General features: G+C 30.2%; 1 protein-coding gene across 3 annotated transcripts in view; it reads right to left on the reverse strand.

Moving 5' to 3' along the window:
* Positions 1 to 22,047, reverse strand: part of LOC108569171 (ecdysone receptor-like) — an 82,430-nt gene that overhangs the window by 51,481 nt on the left and 8,902 nt on the right. Inside the window, exon 2 of one of the 3 annotated variants that reach the window (XM_017930624.1) lies at positions 1,837 to 1,937. The exons of the other annotated variants lie outside the window; for them this stretch is intronic. The gene's annotated coding sequence lies outside the window, so the exon portion shown is untranslated. The remainder of the gene's footprint in view (positions 1 to 1,836; positions 1,938 to 22,047) is intronic. 3 annotated transcript variants of the gene reach the window in all.

The raw sequence follows: 22,047 nt of genomic DNA on the forward strand, positions 1-22,047 counted from the left end.
TAAACAGAATCGTTATAAATTGACAACATAATCTATTTTCGACATTTACAAATAAAACTAGTCTTGTAAAAATTTATACAATTTGAGAAATGTCTTCATATTTTAATTAATTACTCAATAACAACGAACGCTAAATAAATAGTTGAACTTGTTAATTAAAGACAAAACTATGGCCTTTACAATGAGCCTACTACTTGAGTTGAGTATGTATAGTTTTCTTGTAATAAGCTCCCAAAATTAAGGTATACATTTTTCAATTTTTTTTTATATGAGAGACATTTTCTATATCGATTTTCAACTGAATTGTCACTAACTGACAACACAATCTATATTCGTCATTTACAAATAAAACTAGTATTGAAAAACTGTTTATACAATTTGAGAAATGTCTTCATATTTTAATTAATTACTCAATAATAACGAATGCCAATGAAATAGATAAAAATGTTAATTAAAGACAAAACTATAACTCAAGTATTAGGCTCATTGGAAAGGCCATAAATGAGCCTAATACTTGAGTTATAGTATGTATCGTTTTCTTGTAATAAGCTCTCAAAATTGAGGTATAAATTTTTCAATTTTTTTTGATGAGAAACATTTTCTATATCGATTTTCAACTGAATAGTTACAAACTGATACAATCTATTTTCGTCATTTACAAATAAATCTAGTCTTGTAAATCTATTTATACAATTTGAGAAATGTCTTCATATTTTAATTAATTACTCAATAAAAACGAATGCTAATGAAATAGTTAAACTTGTTAATTAAAGACAAAACTATGGCCTTTCCAATGAGTCTACTACTTAAGTTATAGTGTGTATCGTTTTCTTGTAATAAGCTCTCAAAATTGGGGTATACATTTTTCATTTTTTTACGATGAAAAAGATTTTTTATATCGATTTTCAACTGAATTGTTACAAACTGATAACACAATCTATTTTTATCATTTACAAATAAAACGAGTCTAGTAAAACTATTTATACAATTTGAGAAATGTCTTCCTATTTTAATTAATTACTCAATAACAACGAACGCTAATGAAATAGTTAAAAATGTTAATTAAAGACAAAACTATGGCATTTCCAATGAGCCTACTACTTGAGTTATAACATGTATCGTTTTCTTGTAATAAGCTTTTAAAATTAGGGTATACATTTTTCAATTTTTTTCGATGAGAAACATTTTCTATATCGATTTTCAACTGTATCGTTACAAACTGACAACTCAATCTATTTTCATCATTTACAAATAAAAATAGTCTTGTAAAACTATTTATACAATTTGAGAAATGTCTTCATATTTTAATTAATTACTCAATAACAACGAACGCTAATGAAATAGTTAAATTTGTTAATTAGAGACAAAACTACGACCTTTCTAATGAGCCTACTACGTAAGTTATAGTATGTATCGTTTTCTTGTAATAAGATATCAAAATTGAGTTATAAATTTTTCAAATTTTTTCGATGAGAAACATTTTCTATATCGATTTTACAAATAAAACTAGTCTTGTAAAACTGTTTATACAATTTGAGAAATCTCTTCATATTTTAATTAATTACTCAATAACAACAATCGCTAATGAAATTGTTAAACTTGTTAATTAAAGATAAAACTATGGCCTTTCAAATGAGCCTACTATTCGAGTTATAGTATGTATCGTTTTCTTGTAATAATCTCTCAAAATTGAGGTATAAATTTTTCATGTATTTTTGATGAGAAAAACAAGTAATTATGAAGAAGGAAAGTGTACTTTTTGTAAGATTGATGAGGACATCGCAAATTGATGAGAGATGGTTGAATTGACTTTCACTTGGTTTCGTACACACTCACAGAATTTTCCCAATGAATTCGTATTAAGGTCTCTCGTCTTGTTTCCCTTTTTGCCGTCGAAAAATAATTGAAGGCGAAATTGCACTCTGCACGACACTCACCTGAAAAAGAGAAAATAGAAATTGAGAAAACGATTAATTGCATAACGTTGCGTCACACTGTTTTGATATTTCTTCAGTCTTCTTATATCATGTTTTATATATTTAAAAGTGAAATTATTCATTTAAATCCTAACTATATATTTAAAAAAATTGTTGTATTTACATGTGATCAATTAATTTCTGAAATCTATAAATTTTTCGGTTTATAGAAATTATCTTGAGATTATATAACTATGAATTTCACTAAATTAAACGTAGGATTGATTAATGTAGCTTTAATGAAGTATTTGAAATATTAAACTTGGGAGGAAAAGGAGTAATAATGGATGATGCGGCTGAAGCTATTAAGAGGAATATTAAGATCAGCTTAGGATAAGCGAAAATCAATTACGGTTAATGATGGAAAATGTAGTTATTATTGGGGCAATTACAGTTCGCGAATAAAGAAATCATTCTCCTTTACGATTCATTGCACATTGCTTATTTTCAATCGATGAATATCTGTTATTTTTTTCTCTCTCTCTATTTTTATTGTTGTATGTTCGTTGGATAATTACGATCGACGGTCATTGATTGGAATCGAAAGAGGTGAATCGATGTACGGATTGGAGCCAATTAGGAGGGAGTAGGTATGTATATATAGATATATTCCGTGGCGAAACGCGATATGACATGCAAAATTTGCCGGAGATGGAGAGTGGCCATTGTTTGATGTTTTGATTGAGGTAACTCGATATGGGCACTAATAAAGCAGATAATCGCTGCTCGATTGTCCTGCAATTACTTCGATTTAATACGCTGAATTATCCAGCGCAATAATTGTGAACAACCTGAGGCTAATCGTAATGAAGAAGATACAGTTTTATTTGTGTTATTAGTTAGTTGTTAGAGAGATATTCAATTGACTCAAAATATACCAAAGATTTCTACTCCTTTCATCATAATCCTTGTAACTAGATGATTTTTAGTCCTAGATTCCAGTTCATCAAAAATACTTGATTTTGTTTATTTTCAATTACAAAGAACAAATTTTGCAAAGATGGGTTTAGAGATAGGTTCAGAGGTTAGAAATTAGATCCCAGCTTAGGGTTGAATTTGGTATGTGAAGTATTGAAAAGTTTATAATTACAGAACTAGTTTTTCTTTACTATATGTCTAAACTATAGATCAGAACATTGGGTTAAATATAGGGTCAGAGGTTAGTTTAGAAAGTAGATCAGAGGTTAGGGTAGAATTTAGTATGTAAAGTGTATTAAGTATTGAAAAGTATAGAATTACATAACTAGTTTTGATTTACCCTGTTTAAACTGTAGGTAATGCTATTAGATTAAATATAGAGACAAATGTCTGCTTATAAACTTGATCAGAGCTTTGGTTAGATAGTAGATCAGAGATTAGGGTAGAATTTAGGGTATGTTAAGTGTATTAAGTATTGAAAAGTATAACATTACAGAACTAGTTTTGATTAACCCCGTTTAAACAGTAGATAAAGTTATTATATACAATATAGGGTGAAATTTTAGCTTATAAACTTGATCAGAGCTTATGTTAGAAAGTAGATCAGACATTAGGGTAGAATTTACCGTATGTTAAGTCTATTAAGTATTGAAAAGTATAGCATTACAGAACTAGTTTTGATTAACCCTGTTTAAACTTTAGGTAATGCAATTAAATTAGATATAGGGTCAGAGGTTAGGTTAGAAAGTAGATCAGATGTTAGGGTAGAATTTAGTATGTAAAGTGTATTAAGTATTGAAAAGTATAGAATTTCATAACTAGTTTTGATTTACCCTGTTTAAACTGTGGGTAATGCTATTAGATTAAATATAGGGTCAAAGGTCAGCTTATAAACTTGATCAGATATTAGGTTAAATAGTTGATCAGAGATTAAAGTAGAATTTAGTATGTGAAGTGTATTAAGTATTGAAAAATATAGAATAACAGAACTAGTTTACTTTGTTTAAACTGTAGATAAACTTATTATATTCAATATAGGGTCAAATGTTACCTTATAGACTTGATCAGAGCTTATGTTAGAAAGTAGATCAGACATTAGGGTAGAATTTACGGTATGTTAAGTGTATTAAGTATTGAAAAGTATAGCATTACAGAACTAGTTTTGATTTACCCTATTTAAACTGTGGGTAATGCTATTAGATTAAATATAGGGTCAAAGGTCAGCTTATAAACTTGATCAGAGCTTAGGTTAGATAGTAGATCAGAGATTAGGGTAGAATTTAGGGTATGTTAAGTGTATTAAGTATTGAAAAGTATAACATTACAGAACTAGTTTTGATTAACCGTGTTTAAACTGTAGTTAAAGTTATTTTATTAAATATAGGGTGAAATGTTAGCTTATAGACTTGATCAGAGTTTATGTTAGAAAGTAGATTAGAGATTAGGGTAAAATTTATGGTATATTAAGTGTATTAAGTATTGAAAAGTAAGCATTACAGAACTAGTTTTGATTAACCCTGTTTAAACTGTTGGTAATGCTATTAGATTAGATATAGGGTCAGAGGTTAGCTAATAAATTTGATCTAAGCTTAGGTTAGAAAGTGGATTAGAAGTTAGGGTGGAATTCACGGTATGTTGAGTGTATTGAACTTTGACTTATTAAAAAGTTCAGAATCTTAAAACTAGTTTTACTCTGGACAAAACAAAAACATGAGAAAATTAAAAATCTAAAAAACTGGTTTTATATTTACTCTACTTATCTACTTATCAAGTAAGTATAGTTCATAACAATTTCAAATATGCCTCTGCCTCTAAATTTAAGACGAAATATGCACTTTATATTTGTATCGCGTATTTCTGTATTATATGTATTTGCGTGGGACTTCTTAGCTTTGCTTCTTTTATTTTTATTTTTCTTATTCCATCTCATTTTTATGAGCGGTGTGAAAATAATGTTTTGCACGTTTTGCTCGCAAGAATAATAATAATTGTCCGAAGAGATGAAAAAGCAACAAACAGAATAAAAAAAAACGAGTAAAGGCCGTCCGGTATTTAGCTGCTTAACAACAACAACTGTGTTCAAAACAAGAACAAAAATTTCCCCATAAATATTTATTGCAATTCGTGCCGTTCGCTTATTCCGAACTTATTATTAATCACGAAACCAGAGACCAGTCGGTATATTGAAATGGGCGACGCCGGTAAATCGCTAAATCATCCTAATGGCTATTAAATAACGCGAAATGCTCGAACTGTTAATTACAGTCGAACCAGAGATGTTCGTATCATTAATTTATTGCAATTACTTAATATTAATAGTATAGTATTATTTGTTCTAAAGATAGAACAAAAATTTATACGAGTAACGATTTTTATATAACATTATTAATTGCCTATATTTAAGTATATCTATAATTTTAGATCTGTTACAACTAGGGTTTATATAAGAACAGACTTAAAAAAAACTGGTTTTCGAATTATAATTTTTTTTTTTCAAAAACCGATTTTAATAAGCTTAGGGTTTATATAAAAACTGATTTAAAAAAAAACCGGTTTTCGAATTATACATTTCTTAAAAAACCGGTTTTAAGAAACCTAATTTTAAAAACAGACAAACCCTAGTTATATCCGTTTCAAATATAGACATTGATATTAAGTAACTATAAAGTAATGATTATTTTAAATTAAGAAATTAGTTCCGTCAATATCGTTGACTATAGATTTATTACAACTAGGGTTTATATAAGAACAGACTTCAAAAAACCGGTTTTCGAATGATAAAAATTTCTTCAAAAAACCGGTTTTAAGAAACCTAATTTTAAAAACAGACAAACCCTAGTTACATCAGATTCAAAAATAGACATTGATATTAAGTAACTATAATGTAATGATTATTTTAAATTAAGAAATTAGTTCCGTCAATATCGTTGAATGTTAGACTGTAGATCTGTTACAACTAGGGTTTATATAAGAACAGACTTAAAAAAAACGGTTTTCGAATGATAAAAACTACTTGAAAAAACCGGTTTTAAGAAACCTAATTTTAAAAACTGACAAACCCTAGTTATATCAGTTTTAAATATAGACATTGATATTAAGTAAGTATAATGTAATGATTATTTTAAATTAAAAAATTAGTTTCGCCAAAATTGTTGACTTTTTAAAACCGCACTAATCCAAGACCGCACAAAAAGAGACAAATTGATAATTTAATGTGTTTTGAAATATTCAAAGGATTAATCGAAGTCGCAGGTATTGTTGTATAACAGCTGTAGCAACTATCATAAAATAACTAATAGTAGTTGGTAGAACATTAAACGCTGACTGTTTTAAGTTTAAAATAATTACTTGCGTAATAGTCAAAACGAGACAGGGATTTCAGTGTAAAGAATCTTTGTTTCTAAGTATGAAACGCTTATTTATCCGTGTTGGTTATATCATGGGTGGCCACGTGTAATGACAATCCATTCGAGCATGTAATTATTTTTTGTAATAAACAATTAAGATCGTTGATTTTCCAATACTCATAATATGCAATTTCGTGCATGAAATAAACCGATAATTAAATATATAATGGTCGTCAGTTATTAATTGATTTATTAATGATTTACTATACCTGCCTGCAGCTATCCTCTCATTTTCAAATGTGATTACCTAAGACGTTGACAACAAAAACAATGTTTATGATCCCTCCATAAAAATTCAATTAGAAAACAGCAGTCTTTAAGTTTAGTTAATAAAACTAATGTTAAAATTGAAGAGAAAAATTCAATAAATATAAGATTGTTTCTGATTGATTAACTTTCTATTTCTATTGGTAATTTTCCTAAAATCTCTGCATCCAGTTCATTTTCTAAATCAAAAACTATCTATTTTTAATTTTAGTTTAATTAAATAAATTTAAGCACAAAAGCTTACCCCTTTTCAAAAATAGTAAAGTTAAATATTACAAAACTACTACTCGCGTGGCGTCTGATAGACTCTGCTAAGACATATTTTGCTGTTAATCATTCAACGAATTGCTCTAAAATAGCGTTATGTACTTTATCAAATCGTCAGTCAGTGTGAAGAAAGTACATACCAGGGGGGCTGCACAGGATATTATAAAAATGAAACCAGTTGGTAAGGGCCTTGTCTGCGTGCTTTGGAGAGAAGATGATTTTCATCCGAAATCGGTTGAATTCGGAATTATTCGGAAATGTTTCAAATGTTTACTTTGCGATCATAAACTTTTTTATGTAGTTCCAAACTTTTTTGTCTATGTTCGTCCATTTGCATTTCGCCGTTTTGAAGAACACAAGCAAACACGTGCAAGTAAGTAATGTGTCTACAATTGTTCGCTATATATATATATGTATCTAAGTACAGTTGAATTAATGTACTTTGTATATTAGAATGGTTTATTGTTGCTGCGTCCAAGGGGCGATACTAAAAGCGGCAATGGTATTCCATTGAGATCATTTCCTTCGCTTCATTCTCCATTGTTCGAGCAATGGAAAATTGAGAGAGATTGTAATCCACATTTCACTGAAATTTTCAGAAGAAACCCTGTCTTTCAATTTTACGATTTTCCAATGTTAACAGAAAATTTGTTGGAAGTAGTAGAGGTTGAAAAATTGATAGTATTGATGATAGTAACAGCATTATTAGGGACAATTTTCATAATTGAGATCACTCGTATTGTAAAATAGAAGTTGAGCCCAAAGAAATTATAATTGTTGATAGTGAAATAGTTGTCGATGACTATCTTATTAATTTAGATGACTCCTATTGTAAACCAGTAGGTTGTCAACAGTGATAGAGCTAATGATAACAGTCATATTACTTCATCTGCAAAACAGTAGAAGTAGTAAGTGATGATAAAAAGAATGGCGATTAATTAATGTTTTTCTTTATATTGGATGGATCATGCATGAATAAACGAGGACCATCTATAAGGAGGGAGTATGTGGACAACACTGGAGAGGTAATTTATCAATTACTCAATACATTTAAATCACTATTAATTAATGTTTTTCTTTAGATTGGATGGATCATGCAGGAGTCAACGTGGATCATCATAAGAATTGTCTGAACGTGGAGCATCTTTGAAATTGTTAATTACTATATAGTATATTTGTAAATAAAAACATTTTATATTTATATATATTATTTTATTTTTTAAATTTTTTTATACCACTATATTTATGTGACCAATGCGCGTGCGTGTGTTTTTATATATTTTTTTATTTACGGTTGGTATAGCGAATGATCTAGATTCGTTGTAGTGGCAGCACTTCCATGGTTCCATTTTTATTCCCCTAGCGGCTACTAGCGACCATTGAATTAACTAGTAACTGAAGGTCCCCTGGTACATACAGTTTGTAGCCATTGGTGTCTCACAGACAACGCGCGAGTAACAAAGGGTTAAAAACAAAATCGATATAAAAACAAATTTAACCTAAATAAGTTAATAAAGTTGACTAAAGGTTAAATCAATATTGACAATGATTAAAAATAGAAATGCAAATTCAATTTAATCGATCGATTTAAAGAAAAAAATCAACAAGCGGAAACGTGAATTTTAACAGTGCATATGTTACGTAAATGATTGCGATGTGTGTGTGTGTGAAATCATAAACGAGTCGGGTGAAAGAAAACCCGAGGCTTTTTATTAGATCACGTCAGTTGGCTTTGATCGAGATAGAGAGAGAGGTGGGATCAATTAAAATCCGCTGTCGTTTCGTATACGTCCGTAATTAATATGTTAAATTCCTGAAAACGCGTGCAACGCAACAGGTGGTTCGGAAATTTGCGCAATGGAAGGAAGAGCGTTTTCCATTAATTTTAGCCGTGACACACAACTAAACAACAAAGCTCTAAATAAACAAACGCAAAACGTACACGAATTTATTACAATAACATCAGCAACTTTATTGTTGACACTTCAATTCCGTTTCGAAGATGTAGTAAAATTTACTTTGGAAAGTACATTAAACTTAATCTTAGTTTAGGTAAATTAATTAGAAATATCATTATATAAATTGTTGAAAGGTTGTAATTATTTATTATTTATTTAAAGTAAAAAATGTGAGGTGAGGTGATAATTGAAATAGAAACAGTAGAGGTAATGAAATATTCTTAGATTTGTTTGAATGTCACAGCTATAAATATACTTGAAAACAAGGTAATATAATTCTACGACTCAAGCAATTTCTTCAAATACTTTTTTTTTTCTGAAATGAAGAAAACATGGTAAATGTATACAGGAAATTCAATATTTGAACTAATTCAGTTTTATTCTATTTTTCATAGTCAGTTTTTCTTTAAATATTTTTACGTGTTAATATTTTCTTCAAGAAATGAAAATATGGTACATCTCTTTGTAAATATAGGGTCAGAGGATAGTTCAGATTAGGGTGGAAAACTCAATATTTGCACTAATACTTTTATTTTTCATAGTCATGTTTTCTTTAAATACTTTAATACTTTCTTAAATAAATGAAACCATTGTACATCTCTTGGTTAAATATAGGGACGGAGGTTAGATTATAAAGTTAATTAGGTAAGAAAATAGTTCAGAGATTATAGTGGATAACTCAATATTTGCACTAATTCAGTTATAAATTTCTATTTTTCCTAGACATGTTTTCTTTAAATACTTTCATGTGTTGATATTTTTTCTTAAAGAAGTGAAAACACAGAAAAATTTCATGGTCAAATATAGGTCATAGGTTATGTTAAAAAATAGTTCTGAAATTAGGGTGAAAAACTTAATATTTAGGAAGTTCCTTAATATTTCATAGTCATTTCCTTAAATACTTTAATGTGTTGACATTTTTTCTCAAAGAAATGAAAACTTGGTAAATCTCAGAGTTAAATATAGGGTCAGAGGTTAGCTTACAAACTTGATCACATGTTAGGTTAGAAAGTACTTCAGAGATTGGGATGGAAAACTCAAAATCTGCACTAATTCAGTTATATACTTCTAGTTTTCCTAATCATATTTTCATTCAATAATTTAATATGTTGATATGTTTTCTTAAAGAAATGAAAACATAGTACATCTCATAATTAAATATAAGGTCAGAGGTTAGCTTATAAACTTGATCAGAGATGAGGTAAGAAAATAGTTAGTTAAAGAAATTAGTTACATATTTCTATTTTTCCTAGACATGTTTTCTTTAAATACTTTCATGTGTTGATATTTTTTCTTAAAGAAGTGAAAACATAATACATCTCATAGTCAAATATAGGTCATAAGTTAGGTTAGGTTAGAAAATAGTTCACATATTAGAGTGGAAAACTCAATATCTAGACTAATTCAGTTATAAAAATCTATTTTTCCTAGATATGTTTTTTTTTATACTTTCATATGTTAATATTTTTTCTTAAAGAAGTGAAAACATAATACATCTCATGGTCAAATATAGGTCATATGTTAGTTCTGAGATTAGTGAAAACCAATATCTGCAATAATTCAGTTATATACTTCTACAATATATTTCATATCTATTTCTTTAAATACTTTAATGTGTTGATATTTTTTCTTAACGAAGTGAAAACATGGTAAAATATAGGGTCAGAGGTTAGCTTATAAACTTAATCAGAGGTGAGGTTAGAATACGTTGGAAAACACAATATTTGCACTAATTCAATTGTATATTTCTATTTTTCCTAGACATGTTTTCTTTAATGAGATGATATTTGCTCCTAAAGAAAACATAGTATATCTCATGGTCAAATATAGATCATAGGTTAGGTTAGAAAATAGTTCTGAGATTAGGGTGAAAGGGTATTTCAGTTATATACTTCTATAATATGTTTCATAGTCTTTTCTTTAAATACTTTAATATGTTGATATTTTTTCTTAAAGAAATGAAAACATGGTATATCTCATGGTAAAATATAGGGTCAGAGGTTAGCTTATAAACTTGATCAGAGGTTAGAATGTATTTTAGATTACGTTGGAAAACTCCATATTTGCACTAATTCAGTACTTCAGTACTTCAATACTTCTATTTTTTGCTAATCATGTTTTCTTTAATGAGTTGATATTTCTTCCTAAATAAAACATAGTATATCTCAAGTTAAATATAGGTTCAGAGGTTAGGTTAGAAAATAGTTCACATATTAGAGTGGAAAACTCAATAATTGCACTAATTCAGTTATATACTTACATATTTCATCATCTACAAACATCTGTGATCTATAGTTCCTAATCATGTTTTCTTCAAATTCTTTAATATATCTCTAATATTTGTTGAGGAAAAGCAGGAAGATCAATTTGATATGGGTAAGGGTTAAGCTCGTGCATTTTCAAATGACTTAAGTCCAGCTAAAACTACTACTCGTAGCATTAGAATGAGTTATTGGGAATTTACGGATTTTCATAATAAATAGTATAAATCATTCGCATTCCGAAGATTAATCTCCGTTCGAGCGTTACACTCTCTGCATTACATCCACATAGTCGAGGTCTCCCGAGGTTCTGTTTCTCTCCTCGCAACGTGCAGTAGTATTATTATTATCATTAGCCTGATTTATCATCCGTTACGGCACTTTATCATTTCGGATAATTTCATTTCAACGATGCAAAAAAAAAAATATTCGTTATATTAACGTTTGTTGAGAGAGATCGAATCTTCGAGCGAACGATCTTTCGCGTAATCATCGCTAATTGAGCCGCGCCGCTTACGTAACCTAACGCTAAATACCTTAGGATGCGTTGAATCTGGAATGTGCATGGATGGAAGTACTCTAAACATAGGGAAGGATGTTTGTGGCACATGCTCATCGTTTTTCGATGTTTGCTCATGGTATCAGTGACCCTCGCACCACAATATCTCTCGTTAACCATTTTATATTTACACGAGAGGAACGAAAGATGAAGTGAACGAAAAAAAAAAAGCACATATATGTATGAATTCGTTTATTTATTTTTACAGAACGTTCTCCTCGGGGCTTTGGCTCCTCTCTGTATATGTATATAACATTGCATTCGCAATTTCCTCTCTCCGACGCACACATATACTTCGAACTTGAACTTATCAACGTTCAAAACCACATGTAAACCTCCGTTTCAAACGCAAAACTTTCCACAAAAACAATTAAAATTCAACATTATATAAAGTTACACAATTTATAATTAATGTAATCAATGTTTTCAAAGTTGCGTTGAACTTAATCGGAAGATCTATTTGTTGTTATAATGTATAAAAGTGTTATTAACCTGGAAATTTCAATGCTTCGATTTCCATATGTAAATCTCGGGTTATTTCGGCGACCTTTCATAATGGCTTCCATTTGACATTTGAAAAGGAAGCATTGCTTTATTTAGCTCTTTCGCAACGTACAGGAACGTTGCGTGCTGCGACCCCGATTATCATCAATGTTAAGACCAAGAAACTTTGTAGGTCTTTGTACGATCTTGATGTGTATTTTTTTTCCCCTCCAACAAACTGTTTAATCCATATACACTTTGAGTATAGCAATATTAAGAACGAGATTTGCAAACGCTTTAGCTTCTTACAAATTATATGGTTTTACTGTAAGCAAGAATAAAATATTGAACTTTATTTTTGTTTTAAAATATTAGTTTCGATAAAATTAAGATAATTTTATTTTTTGAAAATTTTGATTGAATTTCTATGGATTTTATTTTGTAATATAAAAATCTGATAAATGAGACCTGATTAATTCCTTATAAGAAACAATAGAGTTTTGAAAGAATTCCAGTATTTTCAAATTTATTTTTTTTACTTATTTATCAAAAAAAAACTGTGTTTAGAAACTGAATAAGTTTGTCCGTATTACTGAATTAGTACCGCTAATAAATGAGTATAGAAAATCTACTTTCATTCTTTATGTAATTTATTTCGGTTCAGATCAATATTACAACAACCAAATTCCTGATAATTAAAATCCCGACAACCATAATCTCAACAGTGTTAAAATCCCGACACTGAAAATCCCGACAGTATCAAAATCCCAAAAATTTTAGCGGATTTTTGCATCTCTCTAATACAACTTTGTGAATCCGTCATATTTCCTTGTACAATTTCTAATATACATACATAATTCCGACAATGTTGAATTTAAATAAAATTTTGAATAAATAATATTAATTTCAATAAAATTAAGTAAATTTTTTTTTGAAAATGTTGATAGAACTTTTATGGATTTTTTGTTATATAAAAATCAGATAAATGAGACCTAATTAATTCCTTATAAGAAACAACAGAGTTCTGAAAGAATTCCAGTATTTTCAAATTTAATTTTTTTACATATTTATCAAAAAAAAAATTATTTATGTTTTTAGAAACTGAATAAGTTTGTCTTTATTACTGAATTAGTAACGCTAATAAATGAGTATAGAAAATCTACTTTCATTATTTATGTAATTTATTTCGGTTCTAATCAATACTACAACAATCGAAATCCCGACTGTATCAAAATCTCGACAATCATAATCTCAACAGTGTTAAAATCCCGACAGTACCAAAATCCCAAACATTTTAGTAGAATTGTTGCAATGATAGTGTATATAATCATAATCCCGACACTGTTGAATTAAAGAAATAGGTGAATTGAAGAAATGAGTGTCATTATAATAACTCTGTACCTACTTTAAAAATATATTTGTAAAAATTAATATTTCTGAAATAATGACAATAAAAATTCCCAATTGTCGGGATTTTCAGGGTCAGAATTTGCACTTTGTCGAGAATTTTATTAAGATGTCGGGATTATGGTTATATAAAAAATTGTAGGTTATATAATTAGCATAGTATTAGTATGTGTTTTTATGCTTATTAATTGTGTGAAAGGTAATAATTGTTGTATTAAGTAAATCGCGTATGCAGATGAAATTTGTGCGGTTGTGTGAGAAATTGTTTTGCGGTTTTCGCGAGGTCTGATGTCAATATCAATTTTCCGTTTGTATGTGAACACTAATTGCGTTACAAGAGCGTTGCAAGTGGCTTATGGATATTAAGTAGTACGTCGGTTGCGCGAGGTTGATCTTTTCACACACACTCACACACAGATTAACGTAGATATCTGCCTGCATCCACGTGGGCAGAAGCCCCTTATTAATTACATCATCACCTACGCCGCCAACAAATGCCTCGAATTAAGACACCCACGCGGACTAAGGGTTTCGCTTAGCATCACCATATGATGCTCAGACCATTAAAGTAAAGGCGTTCATGATTACAGCACAATTCCTCTACCAACTAAGGATATTTTGTGCTTTACAAAACAACAACATCTGAAACTAATTAGCACTTCGACAAATCATTGTTTTTGAACTAAATAGGCTTATGTAACAATAATAGGTTCTAGTTTGTGAATGATTTACATATTGAGTGAATAATGTGTATTTATTTATCCGCGCTTTACGTCTATTATATATATGTTTTTTTTTTCTTGTATCTATCTCGCAGTGAATACACATATAATTCCAGGTCATTGTGATAACCTACTTTTATAAACAATTCGATAAGGCAAAGGAAATACACGTCGGTGACAGATACGTTGCGGCTCGGCACAATACTTTTCTGTACGAGGAGCAAATGGACTAAAGCAAGCGCACACACTCACTCGTATTATGAAATTACATAACGATTTTTTGTTGTTATCATAGACTTTGACGGGAGACCCCGCATGCGTTTTGAAGCACGTAAGCTTAGATAATAATAGCGTTTCGGAAAAAAAAGAGAAGCAGAATGGAAATTTAACCGACAGATAAAAATGCATAGGAGATTGTGACGCAAAGTACAGCGCGACGTTCAAGGCTATTAGTGTTATTCATATAAACTATGCTTTGTGTTTTAGTCATTGACAATTAGTGAATTGAAGCAATAACATTAATTTTATGAATTTGTCAAAATAATTAAATTGATCAATCAAATATAAAAAAATCACATTTACAATAATAAAACATTTTTATTGTTTACAATTAAAACTAACAAGTTAATATACGCGGTGCTATCAATAGAAGTCATAAAAGAAACTATCGAAAGTAGTAATAAAATAAATCAAGATATATCACCCATTTATTTAAGCTATAAATATGTTTGAAAACAAGATAATCTAAGAAAATAATATTCTAATAATATTCTAAATGTAATTTTTTGAAAGAAAAATAAGTATATTTTTAGAAACAACGTTTTACATAACAATGCATTAAGTAAAATGATATTAAATTATAATATTTTGTTCTTATTATGTAATAATATTAATAATTTTTATTGCAAAAGTCTTTCAAAAAGTAAGATAATTTGAAAATTTGAAAATATTAATCTTTCTTACTAATTGATAATTGTTAGATAATTTGATTAAAGTGTTAAATAATTGAAAGGAAACAACAATATTTTGGTTCTTGTGATAATTGTTTTGTACATTGATTGAATTGAGTTATCATTATTTGTATATTTGTGTCTACTTGACAATTACTTTGATACTCATCTCATATGAGAACTTCTCTCTTGGAAGCCTCTTACACTACATGTGGTACGTTCAATCAACGTCGGACTTCCTGAGGCCCCAAATTCATCTTTTTTTTTTGATCCATGAAAATTTGAAGTCGGTTAAATATTCAAATTTGAACAACAAAACAAACTGTAACTTGTAAGTTACCCCACTAATAGGAAAGTACCAAAGCAATGTACTGAGGGCCTCACTCCATATTAATGCCCGGGGTCTTAAAATCCAAAGGACAGAACTGATTATATTCATTAAGTAATCATTTTTATTGCAAAAGTCTTACAAAAAGTAAGATAATTTTAAAATTTTAATCTTTCTTACTAATTGATAATTGTTAGGTAATTTGATTGAAGTGTTAAATAATCGAAAGGAAACAACAATATTTTGGTTCTTGTGATATTTTTTTTGTACATTGATTGAATTGAGTTATCATTATTTGTCTACTTGTGTCTACTTGACAATTACTTTGATACTCATCTTATATGAGAAATTCTCTCTTGGAAGCCTCTTACACTACATGTGGTACGTCCTATCAACGTCGGACTTCCTGAGGCCCCCAAATTCATCATATTTTTTTATCCATGAAAATTTGAAGTCGGTTAAATATTCAAATTTGAACAACAAAACAAACTGCAAATTTGAAGTTACTTCACTAATAGGAAAGTGCCAAAGCAATGTACTGAGGGCCCCACTCTTTAATGCCCGGGGTCTCAAAATCCAAAGGACAGCACTAATTATGTTCATTAACTAATAATTTTTATTGCAAAAGTCTTACAAAAAGTAAGATAATTTTAAAATTTTAATCTTTCTTACTAATTGATAATTGTTAGATAATTTGATTGAAGTGTTAAATAATCGAAAGGAAACAACAATATTTTGGTTCTTGTGATATTTTTTTTGTACATTGATTGAATTGAGTTATCATTATTTGTCTACTTGTGTCTACTTGACAATTACTTTGATACTCATCTTATATGAGAAATTCTCTCTTGGAAGCCTCTTACACTACATGTGGTACGTCCTATCAACGTCGGACTTCGTGAGGCCCCAAATTCATCTTTTTTTTTTTGATCCATGAAAATTTGAAGTAGGTTAAATATTAAAATTTGAACAACAAAACAAACTGTAACTTGGAAGTTACCCCACTAATAGGAAAGTACCAAAGCAATGTACTGAGGGCCCCACTCCATATTAATGCCCGGGGTCTCAAAATCCAAAGGGCAGAACTGATTATATTCATTAAGTAATCATTTTTATTGCAAAAGTCTTACAAAAAGTAAGATAATTTTAAAATTTTAATCTTTCTTACTAATTGATAATTGTTAGATAATTTGATTGAAGTGTTAAATAATTGAAAGGAAACAACAATATTTTGGTTCTTGTGATAATTTTTTTGTATATTGATTGAATTGAGTTATCATTATTTGTGTCTACTTGACAATTACTTTGATACTCATCTCATATGAGAACTTCTATCTTGGAAGCCTCTTACACTACATGTGGTACGTCCTATCAACGTCGGAATTCGTGAGGCCCCCAAATTCATCTTTTTTTTTATCCATGAAAATTTGAAGTCGGTTAAATATTCACATTTGAACAACAAAACAAACTGTAACTTGTTACTCCACTAATAGCAATGTACTGAGGGCCCCACTCCATATTAATGCCCGGGGTCTCAAAATCCAAAGGACAGCACTGATTATATTTATTGAAAAATATTTTTTAAATTAAACTTGCATTGTTGTTGCTTTTTTCTATTTTATGAAAACTCTCCGACGTTTCAATTATTATTTCTAAGGGGAGAAGAAATAAATAAAAAAAATGTTAATTTTTTCGTCGTTGAGAAAGAAATCGGAGCTGGAAACAATGCGACAATGTTTTTTGTTTGTAATTATCCTCTGTGCAATTGAAATGGAAACCGCTTGATTCCGATCTCGGACTTTGGTGCATAAGGTGCACTCACTCACACTCACGTTCACACGAAATCGATAAACGTGACACCGTGTGAGTGGTATTATATACGTATGTGTGTGTGTGTTCACTTTCAGCGGGGTCCGTTAGCGGGTCAACTGTCGCTTTGGGCCAAGCGAAAACGGGGACAATTCGTTGACCCAGTAACACCTCCTCCACCTCTTCGGCTCGGTCGCTCCTTCTTCGTGCCTTCTCACCAAGCAGCAGCAAGCAAGAACACTCGATCGGAACCGAAAAATTACGCAATTATCTCTTCGTCCACGTGCTCTCGTGTCCACTTACTACCAATGGTCCTATCCAATTTCGACCATGGAGAAATTCTCTTTGATTCGCCTTAATGCACTTGTGCCGCAGCGTTCGCGACGATAGAACCCATAACACTTAAATCCAATGCATTTGTTGTATGCATTAGACGGTCACCGATTACTTAACTTCTGTTTTTTTTTGTTACTTTTCGTAACTCGCGTGACGTAACTCTTGCCACATACAAGGTGATTTCGGTTGCACTCTAACCGTGCACTCGGTGAATGCTTCAGCGTAATAAAGGGATTAAAACGGTTTTACTAGATTCCTTAAAAGCAATCCAACTAAACAAATTGAAAATTTCTTAAGAACACATTTCTCGGTCTTTAATTAACATTACCTAACATCAGCCATATCAAAAGACCACTCACTTCTAATGTAATCAATTTTTGAAGAAAATCTTAAATCATGAAAAAATATTTTCTCAACTTTGATAGTATATTACATGAGCTTATTGATAAATTAATAGTATTGTCGATGATCTAATTAGCGTGTGGTTATCAAGTAATTAGATACAAAGTGAAGACATAAAGAAACATTGTCGTGTCTTAATCATTAATTAGCATTAAGTAACAGCAATTAAATTTGTAAAAATCGCTTTAAATATGAAATAACATTTATTGCAGCAATAAAAATAAAGTTTTAAACGAATGGCGGATATATCCGCCCAACTTTGTATACGAGAAAAACTATGCTATTGTATACGAGAAAAAATATTTGCTCAATTTTGAAAGTATAATACATGAAAACAGTAATTAACACAGTAAGCTTATTGGTAAATTAATAGTACTGTCGATGATCTAATTAGCGTGTGGTTATCAAGTAATTAGATACAAAGTGAAGTCATAAAGAAAGATTGTCATGTCTTAATCATTAAATAGCATTAAGTAACAGCAATTATATTTTTATAAGTCGCTTTAAATATGAAATAACATATATTGCAGCAATAAAAATAAAATCTTAAACGAAAGGCGGAAATATCCGCCCAACTTTGTATACGAGAAAAAATATTTGCTCAATTTTGATACTATACTACATGAAAACAGTAATTAATAGTACTGTCGATGATCTAATTAGCGTGTGTTTATCAAGTAATTAGATACAACGTGAAGATATAAAAAAAGATTGTCATGTCTTAATCATTAATTAGCATTAAGTAACAGCAATTACATTTTTAAAGGTCGCTTTAAATATGAAATAACATTTATAGCTGCAATAAAAATAAAGTCTTAAACGAATGGCGGATGTATCCGCCCAACTTTGTATACGAGAAAAACTATTTGCTCAATTTTGATAGTATACTACATGGAAACAGTAATTAACACAGTAAGCTTATTGATAAATTAATAGTACTGTCGATGATCTAATTAGCGTGTGGTAATCAAGCAATTAGATACAACGTGAAGATATAAAGAAAGATTGTTATGTCTTAATCATTAATTAGCATTAAGTAACAGCAATTACATTTTTAAAAGTCGCTTTAAATATTAAATAACATTTATAGCTGCAATAAAAATAAAGTCTTAAACGAATGGCGGATGTATCCGCCCAACTTTGTATACATGTATTCACAGCTCTTTTTCAAAAGGAGGTGTTATGTCAGTGACTCATACTAACTTAAAAAATTTCTCCCTATTAAGTAAACAAATTACATATTGATCTTTTATCTATTAGATAGTTAATTTTATCAAATGATGATGGTATTATTTTGAAATTTAGATTTATGCTGCTAGTGAAAAGCATATGGGTAGTATCATAATTCAATAAGAAATACTTGTTTTTTTATTTGTTGTTTGTTACCTTTTGAAAGATGTAATAATGTATTTTCGCCCCATACCGACGTATATGGTCGAGTTCAACTATATCACCTATTAGTAGATGGTATCTCATTGTAAACACTCATTGAAAGGTGTAAGGTCATTTTTACAGACAGGCCATTACTTTAACGATATGAAGTAGTTACAGATCGTTAACTTGAAAATTGTTACCGCGTAAATTGCATGGGCATATTGAATAGGCATTCCATTGCATACATACACATACACACAGACACTTGGGTACCATCGGCAATAAACCCTAACTATTTCAGTTTTGAAAATGCATTCACGAGTTTATAACCGACGATGAAAGAAACAAAAGAAGATGAGTGCGTATGCAATGGCAGCGATGAAACTAGATTCGCCTGCTGCTGCTGCTTCTGCTGATCCAGAGAGTAAGATGAGGAGAATGAGACAGAGAGAGAGACTACTTTTCTAGCATATTTTTAGAACATGCCGAGGAGAGGAGAGCGCAGAGGCTGAGCGGACCACATGAAGGCAGGGCAGTGCACCATCTGCTTTTTCTTTATAATCAATGTTCAATGCCATCCCAATTACACACTCTCCTTCTCTTGCAGCGTTTCGAAAAAAAAAAAAAAAAACATGCACACACATTGAGAGAGGCCTTTTACAACCTTGCGCATTCCCGCCTGAACGCATGTGAACGGACCCGTCGTTTCATATTTTCGCTCTTTTTACGTAACCTCTACGATTTCGCAAATTGCAACGAGGGGAATGCTAAAAGAGAGAGAAAGAGAGAAAAAACGAACAGATATTGTACACATAATGAGTGTATGAGATATGTGTGTATGCACTTTACGTATTAAACGAGTTAACGTTGCACAGTTGCGCAAATCCAGAGAGTCGAGCATTGATGAAATTGAGACTTTCTATAAGTTGTTTTTTTTTATATTATAAGAATTTCATTTCTATTTAAATTTTAATTAATCTACTACTAAAAAGCATGAGAAACTTTAAGTGGTATTAGGTAATAACATAAATAAATAATGATTAAATTTTTAAGCAATTACAATAATATAAAATATTTCTCATAAATTCAAATCTAGTTCAATTATCGACCAACAGATGGCGTCTTTCAAACTAGCGTAATTACACCTCCGTTTCAGGATTACCATTAGCGTACTTCGATATCCACGTTGAATAAGTAAAATAATCGATCGGGCAGGAAGAACTTGTGCCATATTCAATTCATACATGCTACAAATGCATTGATTATTATGTGACTGAAACATTAGATCCTAACATATTCATGATGCAAGGATAAAATCGAAAAAGGCGTTTTATTTAAACGCGCTAGGTGGTTCTAATTTGCTTAAGTAGAACAAAGCGCTGTGGAAAGATTAAAGCTGTGCACTAACCCAGATATTTTCTCCACTCTATTTATAAAATAGTTTAGAAATAATTTTCGAAATGAACTGGATTCATACATAATTTGCGCCATTTCCAAATTGCATCGACCGTTTCCATTTGCGAACTCGAATTCTCTCATGCATTATAAATAAACCAAAGCAAAAACAACGACAAAAAAAATAAACAATTAACAACATAATTACAATACAAATAATTGTAACAATTAAAACGACTTTCCATCGGTTTTTTTTAACTAAATTAATTTTGTGTTTATTTTGTGCATTTAGTTTATTAACCTGATTAGTCCGGGGAACGACTTTCTTCCTGCTCGTTATTTATTGTTGTTTTCGTTTTAATCGCATTAATATTTATGAGAGAATGTAGGATGATGAAGAGAGAGAAAAAAATTTGGTATGGATTGAGCGCAGATCGGAATTTAAAAAGTGGAAAAAAAAAATGTAGTATGCGCGCATACATATACATACATAACACACACACACGAAATAAAGCAAGTTAGAGAATGTGTTCTCGGGGAATGTATTTATAGCCACATTGAACTCTTCTAAATTTAGCCACTCTTCGTGGATATTAGGATGCGGCCATTGTGTAATGGGCGCACAAAAATAAACCCGCTCCGCTTGGTAATAGAAAATGTTTTATTCAAATTAGGAACGCAACCCTCTTCAGCATTAGCAATCCAAAATATACCTAATGCTTCGAACTAAAATATAAATCTAATATTATTCTCTGATTTCATAATACCAAGTCTTTCCTTTAGGTTTTGTTATATTTAATTTTTTGTCTAAAACTGAAAATTTCGTATTAAAAGTTAACGATGTGTGTAAACAGTGTAGAAATATGTTGATAATCAATTTCGAATTGAAGCTTGATCGTCGGGTTTATTGTGCAAGGCTACGCGAATTCTTGCTGCAAGATTTTATTTTCATTACTGTTTTTTTTTTTCGTTCAACGATAAAGTTCGAATTTATTCCTTGCGATTTCTAATTATAGATAATGTACGTACAAACAAATGCATGCACATACACTCACAAACGAGTCTCAAGTAGTAGACAAGATCGTTGCGAAATTTATTTATTACTTATTGGCAAATAAATGAATTATAAATGCACTTGGGTAGCGTCTAGAGCACGAATTCATTTATATCTTAATTGCAATGGTTGTAAATTTGAAAAAACACACATATGTATTGGAAACATTTGTTC

This window comes from Nicrophorus vespilloides, unplaced genomic scaffold, assembly GCF_001412225.1.
Source record: "Nicrophorus vespilloides isolate i.1.1-1 unplaced genomic scaffold, Nicve_v1.0, whole genome shotgun sequence".
In the NCBI taxonomy this organism is placed as follows: Eukaryota; Metazoa; Arthropoda; class Insecta; order Coleoptera; family Silphidae; genus Nicrophorus; species Nicrophorus vespilloides.